Source organism: Leuciscus leuciscus (assembly GCF_965113295.1).
Source record: "Leuciscus leuciscus genome assembly, chromosome: 16".
Taxonomy (NCBI): domain Eukaryota; kingdom Metazoa; phylum Chordata; class Actinopteri; order Cypriniformes; family Leuciscidae; genus Leuciscus; species Leuciscus leuciscus.
Genome location: NC_138740.1, coordinates 6,836,333 through 6,858,791, shown reverse-complemented (window position 1 = coordinate 6,858,791; position 22,459 = coordinate 6,836,333).

Here is a 22,459-nt window from a genome sequence, read left to right as displayed (position 1 = left end):
GGGCAATATAAGTGGCATAAATCATACACATAACAGTGTGTAGTGTGTACGTAACGCAGCGTCAGTTGCATCGCGCAACAACTGTGAATACGTAGTAATCAGAATAGCCAGTTGCACTGCAGGAAACAGGGCAATATCGTGGCATAAGCATAATACACACAATCAGGTACATAAACACAGCGTCAGTGGCATCGCACAACAACTGTGAATACGTGGTAATCAGAATAGCCATTTGCACTGAAGGAAACAGGGCAATATAACGACACAAATCATAGCACATATCAGTGTGCAGTGTGTACATAAACACAGCGTCAGTGGCGTAGCGACAACAACTGTGAATACGTAGTTAAATCAGAATGGCCAGTTGCACTGAAGGATACAGGGCAATATAACGGCACAAATCATAGCACATATCAGTGTGCAGTGTGCACATAAACACAGCGTCAGTGGCGTAGCGACAACAACTGTGAATACGTAGTTAAATCAGAATGGCCATTTGCACTTAAGGATACAGGGCAATATAACGGCACAAATCATAGCACATATCAGTGTGCAGTGTGCACATAAACACAGCGTCAGTGGCGTAGCGACAACAACTGTGAATACGTAGTTAAATCAGAATGGCCAGTTGCACTGAAGGATACAGGGCAATATAACGGCACAAATCATAGCACATATCAGTGTGCAGTGTGTACATAAACACAGCGTCAGTGGCGTAGCGACAACAACTGTGAATACGTAGTTAAATCAGAATGGCCAGTTGCACTGAAGGATACAGGGCAGCCTGACAACATAAGCTGTAAGCACATCAATGTTACGTAGGCCCAGCGTCAACAGCATAAGCGGTAACGACTGCGCAACCCCGTAGTCAAGACTGACTAGAAGGGGTAAACACTCACCGAATTGCGGTTGTGCACTTTTGTCAGAGTGGGGCGTCAAGAGACTCCTAGCATCCGCACTTTGCGCCTTTTAGACACGGAGCCATGGCCTTTGCCTCATCCCTCTAGACGCGCGTCTTTGCGCATGACTATCCATAGGACGTCGTGGAAGACGGAGTCTTTCTTGAAGTAGCCTGGCTGAGATACCGGGCTAAGTATCCTCCACAGAGCCTATCGCGTCGAGTCCTTCTAGCGAGCACGCGAAAAGGACCGGAGTGGCGACGGGCAGCGCTAACTCGTCTTTGGGCAGGAGAGGGCCCACCAGCGGCCTGCTGGCGGCAGTGGGCCTCATCCCCGCTGATGCCCGGGTTTAATCCCCTGAGGGCGCGCACTGTCCGGCACATTGCCTGTCGTCCGCGAGTGCGGCCTCGGTTGATCCTTGTTAGGGTAGAGCGAGTCAATAGGACCCGCACATATCTGGCATGTAGCAGCCATCGGATGCGGGGAGGAAACATGGTGAGTAACCTCTATTGCAACTTCCACGATGACTTCAGATAAGACTTCTAGCGTGAAGAAAGAGATTCTGACGTAATTGTCGCGCCCATGCTATTTATACTGCCCGCGGTCCAGTCAGCATTTGCATGTTTCGCGTCAATTGGCCAGCTGTCTCCAGCTGGCGTTAGCCTATAAGATTTCAGTGAAAACGGAGAAGGAAGGGAGTTCCCATATACGTCAGTGACGTAATGTCGAAGTGACCGCCTTGAAAGGGAACCGAGCGAAAAGACCTAAAAGACTACAATCAAATGTAAACAGCATCCTTTCCGTTTCCGGTAGCGCAGTAATATCAACGAGCAATGTGTCCTCCAACGGAAATCAATGGATTTTACAAAATGCCAAATAAAACACGACAGAAACTGTATTTCGCTACGCTACTTGTTTTGGAACATCAACGAACACCACTAACCACTCGGTGAGTTGCACAGTTTTGAAAACGAACGTTAAGGGTTGTTTTAAGGTCATGTTTGTGCATGGCCATTGACTCCCATTCTAAAGCGGTCATGGGCAATTCTAAAATAGTCAAAAAGTCGCGACAGGAACCATTGTCAAAATGTCTTTATCCACCACTCTTGTTCTTCCAAAACGAACTACAAAATAGACTCAAAGTGTTAAATACCGGAATTGTCCTATACCATCAGATGAAATCCTGCAGGTGTCGGCGCTTTCTCCGTCCATGCAATAAATGCACATCCATGAATGAGCGCGGATTTTCTAGCGCATTTACTTGAACTTCATAGGCAATATATCTTTGGTTTAACCCATTTGAGACACGGCCAAAATCAGAATTTAAAATGGACTGAATAAGCTCTCTACGAACTTGAGCGATGTGAAAGTGGAAAGTGAGTCGCTCGAGACTGAGTCGCCAGCTGAGGAAAGTGAGGAGAGTGAGTCGCCAGCTGAGGAAAGTGAGTCGCTCGCTGTGTGAGGAGACTGAGTCGCTCGCTGAGGAAAGTGAGTCGCTCGCTGTGTGAGGAGACTGAGTCGCTCGCTGAGGAAAGTGAGTCGCTCGCTGTGTGAGGAGACTGAGTCGCTCGCTGAGGAAAGTGAGTCGCTCTCGCTGTGTGAGGAGGGTGAGTCGCTCGCTGTGTGAGGAGAGTACGTAACGTTATACAGATCCACCGCTGGCATATCAGTGGGAAAGTGAGTAGCTAGGGGCTATAGTATAGTAACTTCCCACGACAAATCATTAGTCCTATTTTTGGACCTTCCGGCCCGCCATACACTACGTCCATATTGTTTTACAGTCTATGGTTCAAACAGCACGGGACACACACAGCACTGCGCGCTGTCAAAACTCCAGAGAGAGAGAGAGAGAGGCCCCGCCCCGGCCTTTGGACCCGGAAACCGTGTTCTCGGAGAGTGGTTACGTCACGATTAAGCCAAATAGTTCCAGAGGTTGCTAAGCAACGTGCCAGCCAACAACAAACAGACAGCCAACAACAAACAGACAGCATCGTCTTACTGAAACACAGTTTACATTATTTACACAGTTGAACGTTATAGTAATACAATTACAAACAATAGGAAACACATTGAACACACATTCAATTACACTGAACGATCAATCGTCGATATGTTACCTGAGAGAAGCGGCCGCTGCAGCGTGACAGACGCGGCTATGGCTATGAACACGACAGGTAACGTAACATTAATACAAATCAAAAGACAAGTTACCATTTAATGATACAGGCTTTATTACAGACGTTACATAATCTTATCTTATCCCTGTGATGGTCTTCGTTTGTGTTGACACTCGTTGAAATTAGCTAGGACATTGTCGGTCAGTGTTTCTGTGAAAACAAGCAGCATTTATCGGGGTTAAGACCTTTAAGCACAAAAACATCAAAAGTTATAAAGTTTTATTTAGCAAGCATGTAACCACTGATATCATAGATGGAAAAGACCATGTTCTAGCGTGATTTACCATGATATACCACATTCTAACACGATTTACCATAGTTTATCATGGTTTACCATAATTGACCCTGTTCTAGCATGATTTACCATGATATACCACATTCTAGCATGATTTACCATAGTTTATCATGATTGACCATGGTCTAGCGTGATTTACCATGATATACCACATTCTAACATGATTTACCATAGTTTATCATGATTGACCATGGTCTAGCGTGATTTACCATGATATACCACATTCTAACATGATTTACCATAGTTTGTCATGATTTACCATGTTATACCACATTCTAGCATGATTTACCATAGTTTGTCATGATTTACCATGATATACCACATTCTAGCATGATTTACCATAGTTTGTAATGATTTACCATGATATACCACATTCTAGCATGATTTACCATAGTTTGTCATGATTTATCATGATTTACCCTGTTCTAGCGTGATTTACCATGATATACCACATTCTAGCATGATTTACCATAGTTTGTCATGATTTACCATGTTATACCACATTCTAACATGATTTACCTTAGTTTGTCATGATTTACCCTGTTCTAGCATGATTTACCATGATATAGCCTACCACATTCTAGCATGATTTACCATAGTTTGTCATGAATTACCATGATTTACCATGTTTCTAGCGTTATTTACCATGATATACCACATTCTAACATGATTTACCATAGTTTGTCATGATTTATCATGATTTACCCTGTTCTAGCGTGATTTACCATGATATACCACATTCTAGCATGATTTACCATAGTTTGTCATGATTTATCATGATTTACCCTGTTCTAGTCGTGTGATTTTCCATGATATACCACATTCTAGCATGATTTACCATAGTTTGTCATGATTTATCATGATTTACCCTGTTCTTGCATGATTTACCATGATATACCACATTCTAGCATGATTTACCACAGTTTGTCATGATTTACCATGTTTCTAGCGTGATTTACACAAACATACACAAACAAATACAAATATGTTTTCAATGTTTTTGGGATATGTTATTGTAAAATTTGTACCAACCAATAGTAAAAGCAGAAGCCTATACCAACTATTGCACCATGCTGTCACTAAACTCAATACAATAGTGTTTAGTTTGGCTACCAAATGTTCTGACAATCACAAACATGAACTTAAATGCAAAACCTGCTAATTATTAGCTGTGTCAATGTCAGCCTGTTTCCTGATGTGTAAACCTCACACTGGTTGGTTCCTCGCCTGATCTACACAGGTGTGTTTAGTCATAAGCAGTTCAGTCTCTCATGCTGTTGTGTTTTTTCCAGGAGCCTTTGACTCTCTTTATAAAGTGGGAAAGAAACTGGCATCGAAACCCCATGGCACTGTCCATGAAGGAATCCGGAAATCAGATTGCACTCAAGTATGTTGCTCTTCTGGATACAGCAAACTCTTTGCCTCTTGTGTCCTTCTGTCTCTCGAGTCCTGACAAAAACATCAGTGTTTTCAGTTTTGACCAAAACATGTTTTAAAAAAGATTGTAGATAATCATGTAAGCAACAAAGATGAGTCAGTTCACTTACGTTTGCAAATATTTTCTTTATTTTTTAGGTGATCATCAAATATGTGAAGGAGCGGCAGTTTGATTTCGACGTAAGTTGACACGATTTTATTCTTTATGAAAATTACTATTAAGAATTATTTCAAAGCATTGAAGCATCAGTTGTAAAGTACATGTAAAGTTCATTGTTTTCTAACCCACTCTTTAGTCAGGAGGTTTCAGGTTAGGAGTCAACTAACCTTTTGTCAATCTCTTCTTTCAGGTTGGGGATTCCAAACCTTATTGTCGAGAGGCAACTATAATGCGGATGGTGGAACATAGCGACCATGTCGTGAAGTTACATGATTGGTTTGGCATGGAAGATCACGACATCTTAATCATGGAACATCCAGGTGTCAGCGTAACCTTGTGTGATTTCATCAAAGAAAACAGAGGTCGTCTGACTGAAGCAGAAGCAAAACACATCATGCAGTATCTCATCGCTGCGTTTCAGCACTGCAGGGAACAGGGTGTTTGTTACGAACACATCAGCCTGAGAAAAGTACTCATCGACCCATTCACCAGGGAGATCAAGTTAGCCGGCTTTTACAGAGCACTGGCCATCAGAGAACCAAGTGAGCTTGCTTTTTGAGCACAAGTCACTGATTTATTATGCACAGGATATGGAAATAAGGGTTTTTTACTGAAAACTGAAAACGTACTCCTTACAATAGGTGATTTTGAGTCAAAAGCAGAGAGGAGAGTTCACGCTTTAATGCGAACAAATGAAGTGTTATACAGAGCGCTGAAGGGAATGGTCGAAGGAGAACGTCTTCTGAAACTTTGGCTTCGTAGGGAAAGATCACCGTTGTCCAAAGGTGAGACCAAAAACAAGAACTAAATGGAAATAGCATTGCTTGAAAACATGTAAAGCTCTTACACAAGTGACAGTAAAATTACCTTGATGACAAATAAGCAAAGTGTAAAACACAGCGGATTGACAGTGAATGTTTAGCCATTAATAAATGTTCATGGGCATCAAGAGAATGCCATAGTAACAGCAACATTACCTCACATAAACTACATATCTCAAAATCAAGCAGGACTAATCATCTCTCTTCTGAAAACTTTTACAGAATGCCTGGATCTACTTCAGAACCTTCGTGACAGAGAGTCAAGGATCTACTTAATGAACATTCTAGATCATGACTGGTTTAAAGAAACACCAGAGCCAGAAGCGATCGAGTCCGACCCGACAGAAGGTGAGTCTCTAGTTATTACCTCTCTGATTCATGTCCGCTTCAGCCTGATGTTTCTGATGTTAGGCAACATGCAGAGAGTAAACATCATGCAACTTTCCCGAAGGATTGGATCGCAGCAGCAGGGCCGTGTAAATAACTGTGGGACACATGGGGGTGTGCGATATCACAATATTCGATCGTGGACGATTAAAATGTCTCCACGATCTGCTTTTGAAGAAATGTCGTAGTATCGTGTTACTGCGCACATTCTATCAGCTGCAGTTCTGTTACATTCACATCACATGCTGTATATACACTCATGGGACACTCCCATTCACAAAAGTTGCCAGTTATCATGTCAAACAACGCCTGGATACTTGACTAAGATATCTTTCTAGTCTTATCGTGCTAATACTGTCAAATACACACAAGCTTCACATAAACACAGTTGGTTATGTCTAAAGTGAAAGCAAATATCTGAGAGAAAATCGAGTGCGTGTCATATGCATGTATATTAGACGCGTACCGATCTTAAAGTGACAGTAGCCCAATACTAAACACACTGCCGCTTGTCCTTAAAGGGCCCCTATAATGCTACTTTAAAGGCTCCTAATGTTGTTCGGAGTCTCCTACAACAGGATTAATAGTAGGGGTGGGGGAAAAAATCGATTCTTCGATGCATCGCGATGCGGACGTGGACGATTCTGAATCGATTCACAAATGTCAAAACATCGATTTTCAAAAAAAAAAAATCTTTTTTTTTTTTCTAATAACGTAATATTGACGGAACGCAAAAGGCGGAACTATAAGCGGACGTGCAGTGCGCGGACAGTCTGTGGCGTGCACATAACAGAGACGCGCACATAACAGAGTCGCGCACATACATAACAGACTCATGATGGCTGCGCGCCAAATTCGAACGGCACCTTCTTCGTTAAAAGCTAACGTATGTAAAATTGGCAATTTCATTGTTACCTATTTAGTATTTTTGTATGAGAGCTGCTTTCTGTTTTGTTTAGTTTTCACATCAGTACACTGTGTAAACCGATCTGTTATACGTATGTTATACTGCAATATGTGCAATTTCAGTCACAAAAAGTTACATTTTGACTGTGCTCTCTGCAGATGTTCTTCACTTTTTTTGTATAAGCTGTTTTTGATTGTAGTATACAGCAAACATTTCAAGTCATAACTCTTTATTATTTAGTTGTGTATAAGAGTGGCTTTGTATGTTACTAATTGAAGCTACAGTAAGTTGTTCAAAAATGTTCATTTTGTCTTCTTAATGATTCAATTGGACAATTTTCTTCTAGAAAGACAAGATGTTCAGGTGGAGAAAAAAACTTTTTTTTTTCTCTACAGTATGTTGGTTCTGATCTACTTCCTAAAGGAAATAAGCCTTTCATTTATTTGTTATTGTTTAGTTCAACTTGATGAGTCACAACACAATGTGATGTATTCATTTCTGTGTTCTACAGAACATAAGCTACATACAAATAATTCTGAAGTTATAACTACATGACACAGAAAGTGCTTTGAGTTGTTGTTACTCAATAAAAGAGTTAAGTAATTCAGCAGCTGACTTTTTTTAATACTGCAATCACTTTGTTTGTAGTGTATTTTCGTTTACTGTTGTGAAATGGAAAATCAATAATCGCTAATCGAGAATCGTTAATAATCGAAAATCGACTGTAATCGAATCGGGACTTCAATAATCGTAATCGAATCGGGAAATCAGACAGATTAACCACCCCTAATTAATAGACACAGTTTTAGGTAATAGGATACACTCTGGGGACACCAAAGACTTTTGAAAAGGCCATTATACCCCTTTAAATTATACTATACTTAGTGTGTATTAAATTTGCAAAGATTTGTATGTATTATAGTGGGTACACACCAAAAGATAATCGGGCTGACTTTGGGCCGATTTCCCCCCTTCCGACAATCCTAGCTGTGTCCCGATTATCTTGATGGTTCTACAGATTATCTTATCAGATTTTCCCTTGGTGTGTTAAGAGTGTCCGAACCTGATCGGAAGAACGTCGGAGCCGCTCCGATCGCGAATCGTAAATATTCAGCATGTTTAATATTTACGATCAGAAATCCTGATGTGTGGGGGGGCCATGGAGGACAACCACGCGCACGCTCTGGAGATTATCACGTGAAACGAAACGATATCCAATCAGAAAGCGAGATGATGGAAGACGGAAGCATAACAAACGCAGTCATGGCGCAGCACACAGTGAAACTGATGTGGACAGCAGAGACGGAGGATCAGCTTGTTGATTTGTGGCAACAGCACGAATGTTCATACAACGTGTTCTGTGAAAACCTTTCCAAACACTATCATCGCAATTTCTTCCTGCATGTCGTCCGCCTTGCTTCTCTCGTGAGATTTAGCGAGATTTCCTGTGTTCACAGTCGAGACTCTGGTTTAACATCTGTTGGTGTGTGCTGTCTTTGTCACATCATGGCACACACACACTATAGGAGCAAAGCGCTTAAATCTAGGATTTTTTGTCCTCATGTTTGTGTTCTATCATATTTTGTAAAAAATCTTTTGGTGTGTACCCAGCATTACATGTATTATTTTGAAACAACTTCAAGTATATTAAGTGTATTTCAAGATATTTTAATATATTTTAATCAATTAAACTGTGCTAAAATGGAATCACTTCAAGTACATTTAGTACATTTAAGTGTATTTCTTTACAGTTCATTAAACATATACTTTAATATGTCTTAAACTACAGTTATAATATATTTGAAGCTTAATTTTAATGTTCCTCAAGAACTGCGATGGAGCTCTAGACGCTTTTTTGCATCGACTTTGATGTCCGACCATTTCTTTTTTATTTCGGCCGCGGTCGAGGTTGTGAGGCTGCAGCATTAACGGCGTCTGCAACCTTTTGCCACTCAAGTGCCTTTTTGGCATTAGTAATCAACTCCAAACAACAGTTTACTCCTCTTTTCCAACTCTCCAACGATCATTTCTACTTCGCATTGAGTGAAGTTACGTTTCTTGGTTTTCCTCTCTGTGTTTGCCATGATTTCACAATCGATGAATATTAACTTGTGGGCGTCTCACGGACTATTTATGGGCAACTGTGGGCGTGACATGAAGCCGTAAAAGCTGCGCTACATTTAGAATTGATTGTGATTTATTAAGGGAAAACAGCGTACGATGTGCGTGCGCACGGTTTTATAAATCCGAATATTTCTGTGCGTACGCACGTCCTATGTTTCATTCGTACGCCACTTCTGATGCAAATCCTACGCAAAGTTTTATAAATGAGGCCCCTGGTCTTTACACTGGCTCCCAGTTAGATTTAGGATTGATTTTAATTGATTTCTTCTATGTAAAGCACTTTGAATTGCCATTGTGTATGAAATGTGCTATATAAATAAACTTGCCTTGCCTAGTCCTCTAAAGAGACTTTAGACTTCTAAATCTAATCACATTGAAGTAACATATACACACACGCACAGCATATATCTGATAAACGGAAGCTCTGAGTGAGGCGCGAGGCGAGCTCATTATCATAAGAACCAATCACAACCGTTCAACGGCTCTGGAACCAATCAGGACTAGTCACGTGTGTTATGCTGTTGTTTGAATTTAAATAAGTACAAACTTTTTTAAACATCTTTAGAAAACGTATCTACGATGCATTTCAAATATTATGATGTTAAAATCCTTGTGGGAATTTCAGTAGTACAAGCGTATCATGTAATGGACAACAGTCTTTTAAGTAGCCTTTACAAGTAGCCTTTACAAGTAGCCTTTACAAGTAGCCTGCAAACAAGTAAAAGTGAACAACATTAATTTTAGGTTTGCTTATTGCAATGCTTAATAATAGTTGACAAATGTTTCTAATACATTATATAAATGATGAATACATAAATATTTTAAATATATTGCAGTAGGCTAATAAGGTACATATATTTGTAAATAAGGTACATATATTTTAAACACACTAAAAGCTAATCATTTTGCTACGTTCATAGTTCATACACAAAGTACTCATAAAATGTACTTTAAGTAAAAGCAACAGAAGTATGTTTTCTTTAAATACACTAAAACTTCACTAAAAGTATGCTTGTTTTTAGCATATTTCTTAAAAGCGTGACTAAGCGTATATTTATTACCAATGTACTTCTAGTGCACTTGTTAGAAATATGTTAAAGTATGCTTGTGTTTAGCATACCAGACCTCCCATAAGGACCAGAAAAATGACCTTGGGGGTCTTTCAAGTACAAGCGTTTTGCGAATCCTGCATTGAACTCCGAGATTTGAGAAGCAGTCGTCAGTGAAATAAAGGGAACACAGCAAAAGTTTAGGATTATACTGCTGTGATACCGTGGTAAAGATGAACTTTAACCTCTGATTCTTCACATGCTCGTCCTTGGGCGGTGAAAAGAAACTGGCTTTACCTTCACATTGTAGAGCACAGCACCGTCTTCTCCACATGATGCTGTCCAGTGTCCACTTCAAGTTTTCCCTGCGCGCGCAATAAGTGGACAGCTAATATGCTAATGTCTCGTCTTGACATCACAACGAAACCGCTTTGGATTCGTTTTTAAAAATGATTCATTTAACTGAATCAGAGTCGACTCTTACTTTTGAAAGACGTGATTTTCTAGGTGTGATTTTTCTTTCTTGAGAGAAATTAACATGTATCTACTGTACCTAATACGGATCCAATCTGAATCAAGATCGGAATAAAACCACAAGAATTTAATTGAAATTGTAAAATTTGTATCAACCAATAGTAAAAGCAGTAGCCTATACTAACTATTGCATCATGCTGTCACCAAACTCAATAAAATAGTGTTTAGTTTGGCTACCAATTGTTCGGACAATCACAGTAGCCTACACTTATTGTTTGTGAGTGTCTTAGTTAATACCACTCTTATTCATTTATTTTTCCTCAGGCGACATGCAGTTTGAAGCAATGGATAACAGCAGCGCCGCTGGTCATCAAACACCTGAAGAAGAGCCGACTCCAGCCACAGATGCGCTTGAGCCAATGGTGGATTACGCTCAACCATCGACCAGCGCTAATGAGTTATCACTGGAGTCTCCACAAACAGCCGGACAGGAGCCGACTCCTTTTACTGCTTTTTGCCTCTCTAATTCATGCCTGTTTCAGCCTGGTGTTTGTGATGCTTTTACCTCAGACTACATGCAGTTTGAAGGAACAGATAGCAGCAGCAGCAGCACTCTACCATCGACCAGCGCTGATACGTTATCTGAGATCGAGCCGACAGGTAACTGTCTGAGGACATTAATACTAACCCTAACTCACATGTATGCAGAAATAACGGTGGGACACGATTACTGGGGGACTTCTCACTCAACTCAAACTTGATAACAGTGTGAATGAGAACATAAGAATGCAGATTTGTTATTTTAACTGAAATTAGGACCGTTGTTGCTTAGGACATTGTCGGGCAGTGTTTCTATCATGTTTTGACTATCACAATAGCCTACACTTATTGTTTGGGATGCCACACTGGTTGGTTCCTCGCCTGATCTACACAGGTGTGTTTAGTCATAAGCAGTTCAGTCTCTCATGCTGTTGTGTGTTTTCCAGAACCCTTTGACTCTCTTTATGAACTGGGAAAGAAACTGGCATCGAAACCCCATGGCATTGTCCATGAAGGAATCCGGAAATCAGATGGCACTCAAGTATGTTGCTCTTCTGGATACAGCAAACTCTTTGCCTCTTGTTTCCTTCTGTCTCTCGAGTCCTGACAAAAACATCAGTGTTTTCAGTTTTGACCAAAACATGTTTTAAAAAAGATTGTAGATTATCATGTAAACAACAAAGATGAGTCAGTTCACTTACGTTTACAAATATTTTCTTTATTTTTTAGGTGATCATCAAACTTGTTGAGGAGCGGCAGTTTGATTTCGACGTAAGTTGACACGATTTTATTCTTTATGAAAATTTCTATTACTAGTGCAAAATGCCTGTGCAAAATTAGTTTTTGTGTGTGTTTTTAGTAATTGTTGGTTTGGTGTGTTTGAGTGCTCATTGTTACAATTACACAGCAAAAGTTCAGTGACATATTTATTTGTGCATGGTAGAAAGCAAATACTGATACTGACATAATGACATACAATAAATGTGGAAAATTGAACTACACGATTCAGGGAGCAGGATACACAGTGAACTCCGAGCTACTTAAGCTCCACTGCTTTCTTCGACCCTCTCTGTCTCTGGTCCTGGGCTGTGCTCCCTCAGTGTGTGTGTGTGAGAGGGGGAGTGGCCAGCTGTGCTCACTCAGTGTGTGTGTGAGAGGGGGAGTGGCCAGCTGTGCTCACTCAGTGTGTGTGTGAGAGGGGGAGTGGCCAGCTGTGCTCACTCATTAGCCGCGTTTCCACTGTCGGGCCAGTGCGAGCCAGGGCTATAAACGGGCCGTGCCGGGCTAATAGCACTGGGCCTGCGTTTCCACTGTCGGGCCAGAAGCTCCACAGCGCTTCACTAAAACACGCCCGTAACACGCCTCTCTGGAACAACGTCACACTAACTCATTCACCAACAAATGGAAGTTTTATCAGAAAACTAATCAGAAATCACTGGAAACAGCGTTGAAAACAAACATGATAAAAGTGGCTGTTTGCTGGCATTTTTGTGGTTTACTTGAATATTTAAAACCCAAGCATCGATGTTTTACCACAGGTTTACAATAAAAAGTGATACATTGATCATAATGAATTAATTTATGTCAAAATTGCACATTAGTCAATCAGAAATAAATTTCCGTTAGGTCTATTTCACAAAAGAAAGAGGACACACTTACTTCTTCAGTCGCGTCTGTTACTGTTTATCTGGTAGTTACAGGTATTTACATCACATTTAGAAAGAATGATAATTTCTACAAATATATGCCACCAAAAATACGACCTGAGGAGCTTTAGCACTCTCTCGACTCCCATACAGATATTTTCAGTCAGAGAAACAGAGGAAGCTCCCGAAAAAAAAGTTGCTTTATTTTATGATAGTCCGGTATAAAGAGACGAGACGTAGGCTACTGACAGTCAGATAAAATAAAAACATGACTGTGATAGCCTTTATGATTGGTCTGATTTCTTCAAGCTTTCACTATGTTTTTTTACTATGCGTATCTTCAAGCATTTACTATGTTTACTATGGTAATGGTTAGCGCGCATAGTCTTTTGCATCACAAACACAAGGCATTCAAACATGAACGCGAGTTAAGTTATTTTAAAAGTCTTTAATGCTGACAGAATCATCCGGCGCTGCCGTCTCCCGACTCAGGTGAACTCCGCCTCTGTTAGTAACCACTCCTCTAGCCCGAGCTGGCCCGCTCTGGCCCAAGGTATTCGACGGGCCAGAGATCCTGGCCGTTGGCCCCGAGTAAGCCCCGAGTAAGCCCCGATCAATGAGATGAGAGGGGAGTGGCCAGCTGTGCTCACTCAGTGTGTGTGTGAGAGGGGGAGTGGCCAGCGGCTAGAGCGGCAAAAGCCAGTGTGTGCTTCTTTTACCGATATATATATATATTTACTTATATCTTTTGCATTTCTAATCCAAACAACTTCAAACATGGCACTGCACTTACTCGTGCCCGTAGCAAGACACCTGTCAAGTTTGAAATCCATCGGACTAACGGTTCGAGAGATATGCGAATAATACACACACACACACACACACACACACGCGTTCCCATAATGTATAGATAGATATAATATACAGAACAGCGTAGGTGACTTACAAATTCAGTTAACATCCACAAATGAATAAGCGCGACAATTCAGCGAGCGGGCTACACAGTGAACTGCTACGCTTGAGCAAACAGTTTGTGAATAGGTTACTACAAATGATGGCAGTGAATAAAATATAATATTCAGAAGTAAACAGTTTAGCTGACGGTGTTTATGTCAGAATGTTTATTTTTAAACCACAACCTTCTTGGGGCTTCTTTGACCAATATATTTAAGGATGTCTTTAGCATTTCTAATCCAAACAACGTCAAACTTGGCACTGCACTTACTCGTGCCCGTAGCGAGACACCTGTCAAGTTTGAAATCCATCCATTTCGCTCACTCTTTAGTCAGGAGGTTTGAGGTTAGGAGTCAACTAACCTTTTGTCAATCTCTTCTTTCAGGTTGGGGAATCCAAACCTTATTGTCGAGAGGCAACTATAATGCGGATGGTGGAACATAGCGACCATGTTGTGAAGTTACATGATTGGTTTGGCATGGAAGATCACGACATCCTAATCATGGAACATCCAGGTGTCAGCGTAACCTTGTGTGATTTCATCAAAGAAAACAGAGGTCGTCTGACTGAAGCAGAAGCAAAACACATCATGCAGAATCTCATCGCTGCGTTTCAGCACTGCAGGGAACAGGGTGTTTGTTACGAACACATCAGCCTGAGAAAAGTACTCATCGACCCATTCACCAGGGAGATCAAGTTAGCCGGCTTTCACAGAGGACTGGCCATCAGAGAACCAAGTGAGCTTGCTTTTTGAGCACAAGTCACTGATTTATTATGCACAGGATATGGAAATAAGGGTTTTTTACTGAAAACTTACTCCTTACAATAGGCGATTGTGAATCAAAAGCAGAGAGGAGAGTTCACGCTTTAATGGGAACAAATGAAGTGTTATACAGAGCGCTGAATGGGATGGTCGAAGGAGAACGTCTTCTGAAAGTTCTTCGGAAAAATACAGACTTGTCCAAAGGTGAGACCAAAAACAAGAACGAAATGGAAATAGCATTGCTTGAAAACATGTAAAGCTCTTAAACAAGTGACAGTAAAATTACCTTGATGACAAATAAGCAAAGTGTAAAACACAGCGGATTGACAGTGAATGTTTAGCCATTAATAAATGTTCATGGGCATCAAGAGAATGCCATAGTAACAGCAACATTACCTCACATAAACTACATATCTCAAAATCAAGCAGGACTAATCATCTCTCTTCTGAAAACTTTTACAGAATGCCTGGATCTACTTCAGAACCTTCGTGACAGAGAGTCAAGGATCTACTTAATGAACATTCTAGATCATGACTGGTTTAAAGAAACACCAGAGCCAGAAGCGATCGAGTCCGAGCCGACAGAAGGTGAGTCTGGATGGGCCAGTTAAAATAAGCCCAAAAAACGGGTTCCCCTTCATTTCCGTTTCAGCGCTTTTCTGCGCACTGAGGACAGCGACTCAGTAGCCTACCTGAACTGATGAGCAATTAGCATCGCAAAAAAAAAAAAAAATTCCTTAGAGGAATTTTTTTTTGTTGCTTTTTTTAATACAATTACAATTTCATTTAATTTATTGTTTAATAAAATTATAGGCCTATTATTTTTAGTTTATTAACAGCAACAACACTCGGGGAGACAGTTATCCTGGAGGTAAATATCCTGATCGCTAATGGGTAATTTAGACCTTCATCATTACCTCAGGGCTGAACATAAAATTCTGCAGGAAACACTCCTAGCGAGAAACGATCAACCTCCCCGCTGTCATTTATAAGGCTAGTGAGGTATTGATCTTGGCAGCAGATGCTCTTTGTGTTGGAAGAAGGATCTGTAAAAGCTTTGAGAAAAACAAATATGGGAAACTTAATGTTCTGCAACCGTCACGTTGATTAAAATGATAAAGTGGCGGATTTAAATATGGGTAAACTGAAACCTCTTGGTCCAGTTTCAAAAGTCTGAAGAAGCTTCCTTTTGTAGACGTATTCCAGCTTTAACAGACAGTGCCAAAGTGTTTGCGAAATTTATTGTTATAATTGATTTTAAACCGCATTAAAGTGCAGAACTTTGGCATAATATGCCAATATTGGCATATAATGTCTAGTTTGTGTCCACCGTGGTACATGATGTTATAAGAAGTAAAGAAACTTCCAATCCATCTAAAGCATCATGGAACCGTTTTAAGGTCGAAGGACGAAAACTGTAATGATAATGATAACTATAAAGTTTTATAATTATCCTAGGTAAGTCCACACCACAAATATGACAGAGGAACAATATAATTGGAATCACTTTCAGAATTATGTTTTTTCTGCTAATGAATGATAAACACATTGACCCGCCAATCAGAATCTATTCTCTTTATAAAGAGCTTGATTTAAAGAGGCAGAAGACATAATGTTACTGGTGTTGAGGCTAATATAGTTTTTGTTATAGTTATCGTTCTTGGTGTAAACGGAGCTTAAATCTATTAAATGTTCCAAAATGTGTGTCCTTTCAGTCTAAAGCTTGACTTATTTAATAGTTTGAGATCATTATTCTGGAATATCACTGCCGTTTCTCATCCAGTCCATCTCTCGACAGACACGGAATGGCGAGCCACGCACATCTGGACTAACATCATCAACGACCTTCAGACGCAGGTGGAGGTGAAGAGGAGACGCCACAATCTGAAAATCTACCATGACTGCTTTCTGGGGTCCGAGGCCGTGGACGTGGTCCTGGCTCACATCATTCAGAGCAAAGTCTGTGGGGATGCCGAAGTGCCCCGTTCCAAAGCGGTTCGCCTCTGCCAGGCCTTCATGGAGGCCAAGGTCTTTGAAGCGGTGAACACTAAAATGTTCAGGAAAGAAAAGAGGCAAGCGAAGTTTGAGGACAGCACCTGTAGTCTATACAGGTTCTAAACAGGCCGACTCCCAGCACATCAAGCTCGGAGAACATTGAGAGCATACAGAGGAACACTTACAGCCCACCCAGGCAGAATTTTCACCGGAGGAAAGGCAATATATGCGCCTGCCACTGCGTTATATGCACCGGCCACTCGACCAGTCACGGATATATGCGCCGGCCACTCGACCAGTCACGGATATATGCGCCTGCCACTGCGTTATATGCGCCGGCCACTCGACCAGTCACGGATATATGCGCCTGCCACTGCGTTATATGCGCCGGCCACTCGACCAGTCACGGATATATGCGCTGGCCACTCGACCAGTCACGGATATATGCGCCGGCCACTCGAACTTACACAATATGTAAGGTTTAAAAAAACAAACAAATGCAGCGCGAGTCTCGTGGCTCTATTAGCATCGCGCCGGCCACTACCAGCCACACGATCTCTCACTGTTTACATCTATCAGACACTCCTATTGATACACAAAAGCACACATACAGTGCAATACATATCTTATTTACCTATTTCTCATCTTATCGTTTTTTTTATTTGCTCTTTTTACCCGTATGGGAGCGCGCTCGTGGCTAAGCGAAGCGTCGCACCAGCCACACGATCTCTCGCTGTTTATGGCCACTACCAGCCACACGATCTCTCACTGTTTACATCTTTCAGACACTCCTAATGATACACGAGAGCACAAAGACAGTGCAATACAGATCTTATTTACCTATTTCTCAACTAAATCTTATTTTTTATTCGCTCTTTTTACCCGTATATGGGAGTGCACGCTCGTGGCTCTATAGCATCGCGCCGGCCACTACCAGCCACACGATCTCACTGTTTACATCTATCAGACACTCCTATTGATACACAAAAGCACACATACAGTGCAATACATATCTTATTTACCTATTTCTCATCTTATCGGTTTTTTTATTTGCTCTTTTTACCCGTATGGGAGCGGCAGCGGCAGGCGCATATATCCGTGACTGGTCGAGTGGCCGGCGCATATAACGCAGTGGCAGGCGCATATATCCGTGACTGGTCGAGTGGCCGGCGCATATTTAGAGTGTCCCAGTCATGAGTCACACCCTATGGCGTTATTTTTTAGTCAAAAGTTATGAGCGTGTAAGACATGCTCACGAGCACATTATGTTATTTCACACGCGCAAAAATGAACCTTCAGCTAGCATGATAAAAGTACTCGCGCACAAATTCAACAACCGAGAGGTGTACAGGTAGCTGCAAGCGAGCGCCTGGCATACTCTCATAGGTTAACTCTGCTTGTACAGTGGAATCCTGCTCGCGCGCAGCGGGCTTCTGCTCGCGGAGTGCTGTTTTGCTCGCGCAGTGGATTTCTGCTCGCTCGAGTCTACATGACTTTTGACAATTTGGGGGCGGAAACCAAGGAGGGCACTGACCCTCTTATGATTGGTCACTTTCATCATGGAAAATCTTGGGAAATCCTAACCCCGCCCACCTTCTGACGCAGCGCGCGTCACTCAGCTCGCTCTGCCACTCCAGCTATCTCTGTGTATATTTTAGACAACGAAATATGTGATAAAAAACATGATAGCCACACAAATGTGGTTCAGGCAACGCGTATTGATTATATTCACTGCACATAACGTTTGCCTATTTATAAAAAAAAAATATATATAAAACACAAACCTGCCTCTTTTCGTTTTAAATATAATATAAAACCATTAAACATTTTAATATGGTCCAGGCAATATGTGCATTTGTACCAACCAACAGATTTTGCAGTAAACAAAATTTTTTTACATACAATTATTACAATTTAAAATGACACAACTCAACCCAGTCTCTTTTTGTTAAATTTCAGTTTTTATCAATAATAGCCATAATATTTTTTTTAAAGCGCTGACTTTGTATGTTTGACTGAATTGTTTGCTTTATTTGTATAGCTTCTTATACCTTTTATAAGAAGCTATACAAATAAAGCAAACAATTCAGTCAAACATACAAAGTCAGCGCTCTAATCTAACCATACAACGGTAAAGATAAATAGCTTATATGTATAGCTTTATTTGTATAGCTTCTTATACCTTTTACTTATACTTTTATAATGGCTAATATTGATAAAAACTGAAATTTAACAAAAAGAGACTGGGTTGAGTTTTGTCATTTTAAATTGTAATAATTGTATGTAAAAATAAAAAAAACTGTAATGTTGTTTACTGCAAAATCTGTTGTTTGGTACAAATGCACATATTGCCTAGACCATATTAAAATGTTTAATGGTTTTATATTATATTTAAAACGAAAAGAGGCAGGTTTGTGTTTTATATTTAGTTTTTTTTTATAAATAGGCAAACGTTATGTGCAGTGAATATAATCAATACGCGTTGCCTGAACCACATTTGTGTGGCTATCATGTTTAAGATTTATTTAAATGAAAACGAAAATAGTTAGTATGGTGTTTTATCACATATTTCGTTGTCTAAAATATACACAGAGATAGCTGGAGTAGCAGAGCGAGCTGAGTGACGCGCACTGCGTCAGAAGGTGGGCGGGGTTAGGATTTCCCAAGATTTTCCATGATGAAAGTGACCAATCATAAGAGGGTCAGTGCCCTCCTTGGTTTCCGCCCCCAAATTGTCAAAAGTCATGTAGACTCGAGCGAGCAGAAATCCACTGCGCGAGCAAAACAGCACTCCGCGAGCAGAAGCCCGCTGCGCGCGAGCAGGATTCCACTGTACAAGCAGAGTTAACCTATGAGAGTATGCCAGGCGCTCGCTCGCAGCTACCTGTACACCTCTCGGTTGTTGAATTTGTGCGCGAGTACTTTTATCATGCTAGCTGAAGGTTCATTTTTGCGCGTGTGAAATAACATAATGTGCTCGTGAGCATGTCTTACACGCTCATAACTTTTGACTAAAAAATAACGCCATAGGGTGTGACTCATGACTGGGACACTCTAAATATGCGCCGGCCACTCGACCAGTCACGGATATATGCGCCTGCCACTGCCGCTCCCATACGGGTAAAAAGAGCAAATAAAAAAACCGATAAGATGAGAAATAGGTAAATAAGATATGTATTGCACTGTATGTGTGCTCTCGTGTATAATTAGGAGTGTCTGAAAGATGTAAACAGTGAGAGATCGTGTGGCTGCTAGTGGCCGGTGCGATGCTATTAGAGCCACGAGCGCGCACTCCCATATACAGGTAAAAGAGCGAATAAAAAATAAGATTTAATTGAGAAATAGGTAAATAAGATCTGTATTGCACTGTCTTTGTGCTCTCGTGTATCATTAGGAGTGTCTGAAAGATATAAACAGCGAGAGATCGTGTGGCTGGTGCGACGCTTCGCTTAGCCACGAGCGCGCTCCCATACGGGTAAAAAGAGCAAATAAAAAAAACGATAAGATGAGAAATAGGTAAATAAGATATGAATTGCACTGTATGTGTGCTTTTGTGTATCAATAGGAGTGTCTGATAGATGTAAACAGTGAGAGATCGTGTGGCTGGTAGTGGCCGGCGCGATACTAATAGAGCCACGAGACTCGCGCTGCATTTGTTTTTTTGTTTTTTAAACCTTACATATTGTGTAAGTTCGAGTGGCCGGCGCATATATCCGTGACTGGTCGAGTGGCCGGCGCATATATCCGTGACTGGTCGACGCATATATCCGTGACTGGTCGAGTGGCCGGTGCATATAACGCAGTGGCAGGCGCATATATCCGTGACTGGTCGAGTGGCCGGCGCATATATCCGTGGCCGGCGCATATATCCGTGACTGGTCGAGTGGCCGGCGCATATATCCGTGACTGGTCGAGTGGCCGGCGCATATATCCGTGACTGGTCGAGTGGCCGGCGCATATAACGCAGTGGCAGGCGCATATATCCGTGACTGGTCGAGTGGCAGCTCCCCCTGCCACGCAAAGATTTTACCCCTACAGCTATTTTCTTTAATCTTCATGAATCGCAACGGAGCAACTGTGTCTAAAGTGCTGGAAAAGAGAAAGTTAAAAGTTTCTGTCGCAATATCTAGTTCTTCTAAGCTATCCGGGATGCTGTGATGATGAAACTGATTAGGAAGATTATTAATAAAGCAATCTTTAGTGGCAGAAGTGATACGTCTAACATATTTGTAACACGGAGTCGGCTTTGCAGCCTTGGCTAAATGAAGTTTACACGAGACTAGATAATGATCTGAGATGTCATCGCTCTGCTGCAGAATTTCAACGGCATCAACATCTATTCCGTATGATAATATTAGATCTAGAGTATGATTACGACAATGAGTGGGTCCTGACACGTGTTGTCTCCAATAGAGTTAAGAATGTCTTTAAATGCCAATCCCATTTTTCATTATCCACATGTGTATTAAAATCACCAACAATTAGTACTTTATCTGCAGCCAGTACTAACTCTGATAGAAAGTCAGCAAATTCTTTGATAAAGTCTGTATGGTGCCCTGGTGGCCTGTATACAGTAGCCAGCACAAATCTCAAACGTGATTTATTATTTACACTATATGTTGCTACATTAAGCACCAACACTTCAAAATAATTATATTTAACTAGACTTCTTAGTAATTCTGAAAATATTACTATAAATTACACCAACACCTCCTCCTTTGCCTTTCAGACGAGGTTCATGTTTATTACAGTAATCTTGCGGGGTGGACTCATTTAAAGTAATGTAATCATTTGGTTTTAGCCAGGTTTCTGTCAAACACAGCACATCTAGATTATAGTCTGTAATCATATCATTAACAATAAGTGCTTTTGAAGTAAGGGATCTAATATTCAGCAACCCGAGCTTTATCATTTGCTGATTTGTATTATATCCGTTTTTTATTTGATGAACATCAATTACATTTTTACCCTTAGATGGGTTTGGAAGTTTAATGTCCTAATTCGGGGAACAGACACGGTCTCTATATGATGATAGCTAGGTGAAAGAGACTCTATGTGTCGGGATTTATCTGACCTTGGTGACGTGAGACGGCTAGCAGACGGTCGGTTTATCCAGTCGGTCTGCTTCCTGACCTGAGCCCCAGATTGTCATGTTTGAGCTCTAAGACTATGTGCCATATTACTAGAGAGAAGAGCAGCACCATCCCAGGATGATAGAATTGTGAAACCATGATATTGTTACTGTGAAGTAAAATTGAGATTTTGGTCATATCACCCATCCATATTCTTTGCTAGATAGCAGAAAAGGTTCCCCCAGTTTTTCATACAGTATGGATTTTTTAATAGTGTTCACCACAAGTAATATTGTGTCCGCTCAATTGTGCTCTTTCTTGCAAGAAAATGATATCTATGAAACATTTCAGTCAGGATTCCCCTAGTGAAAAAAAAGTATGCTAAGTATACTTGCAGCCAGACTAATTGTCAGTATACTTCAAGTGTGTTAATAATTAGTTAACTTGAAGTGTGCTATTTTGGATACATTTTTTTTGTACTAAGTGTATTTTAGTTATAATTAAATTATACTAAAGTATAACTTTAAGTGTATTTAGTGTACTTTTTGATGCTAAATTGAGACAATTTTAAGTATACTTAGTACACTTTAAGTACATGCGTATTTTCATGCTTGATTAGTGATACTAAAGCGTACTTTTTTGTATTACAAGTACATTACAAATTAATTAAGAGTGTCTTCCAAACAAACAAGAAATATACCATAAATATATTATTTTTGAGTAAAAATATACTTTCTTCCCCAAAGCTGAATGCACTTG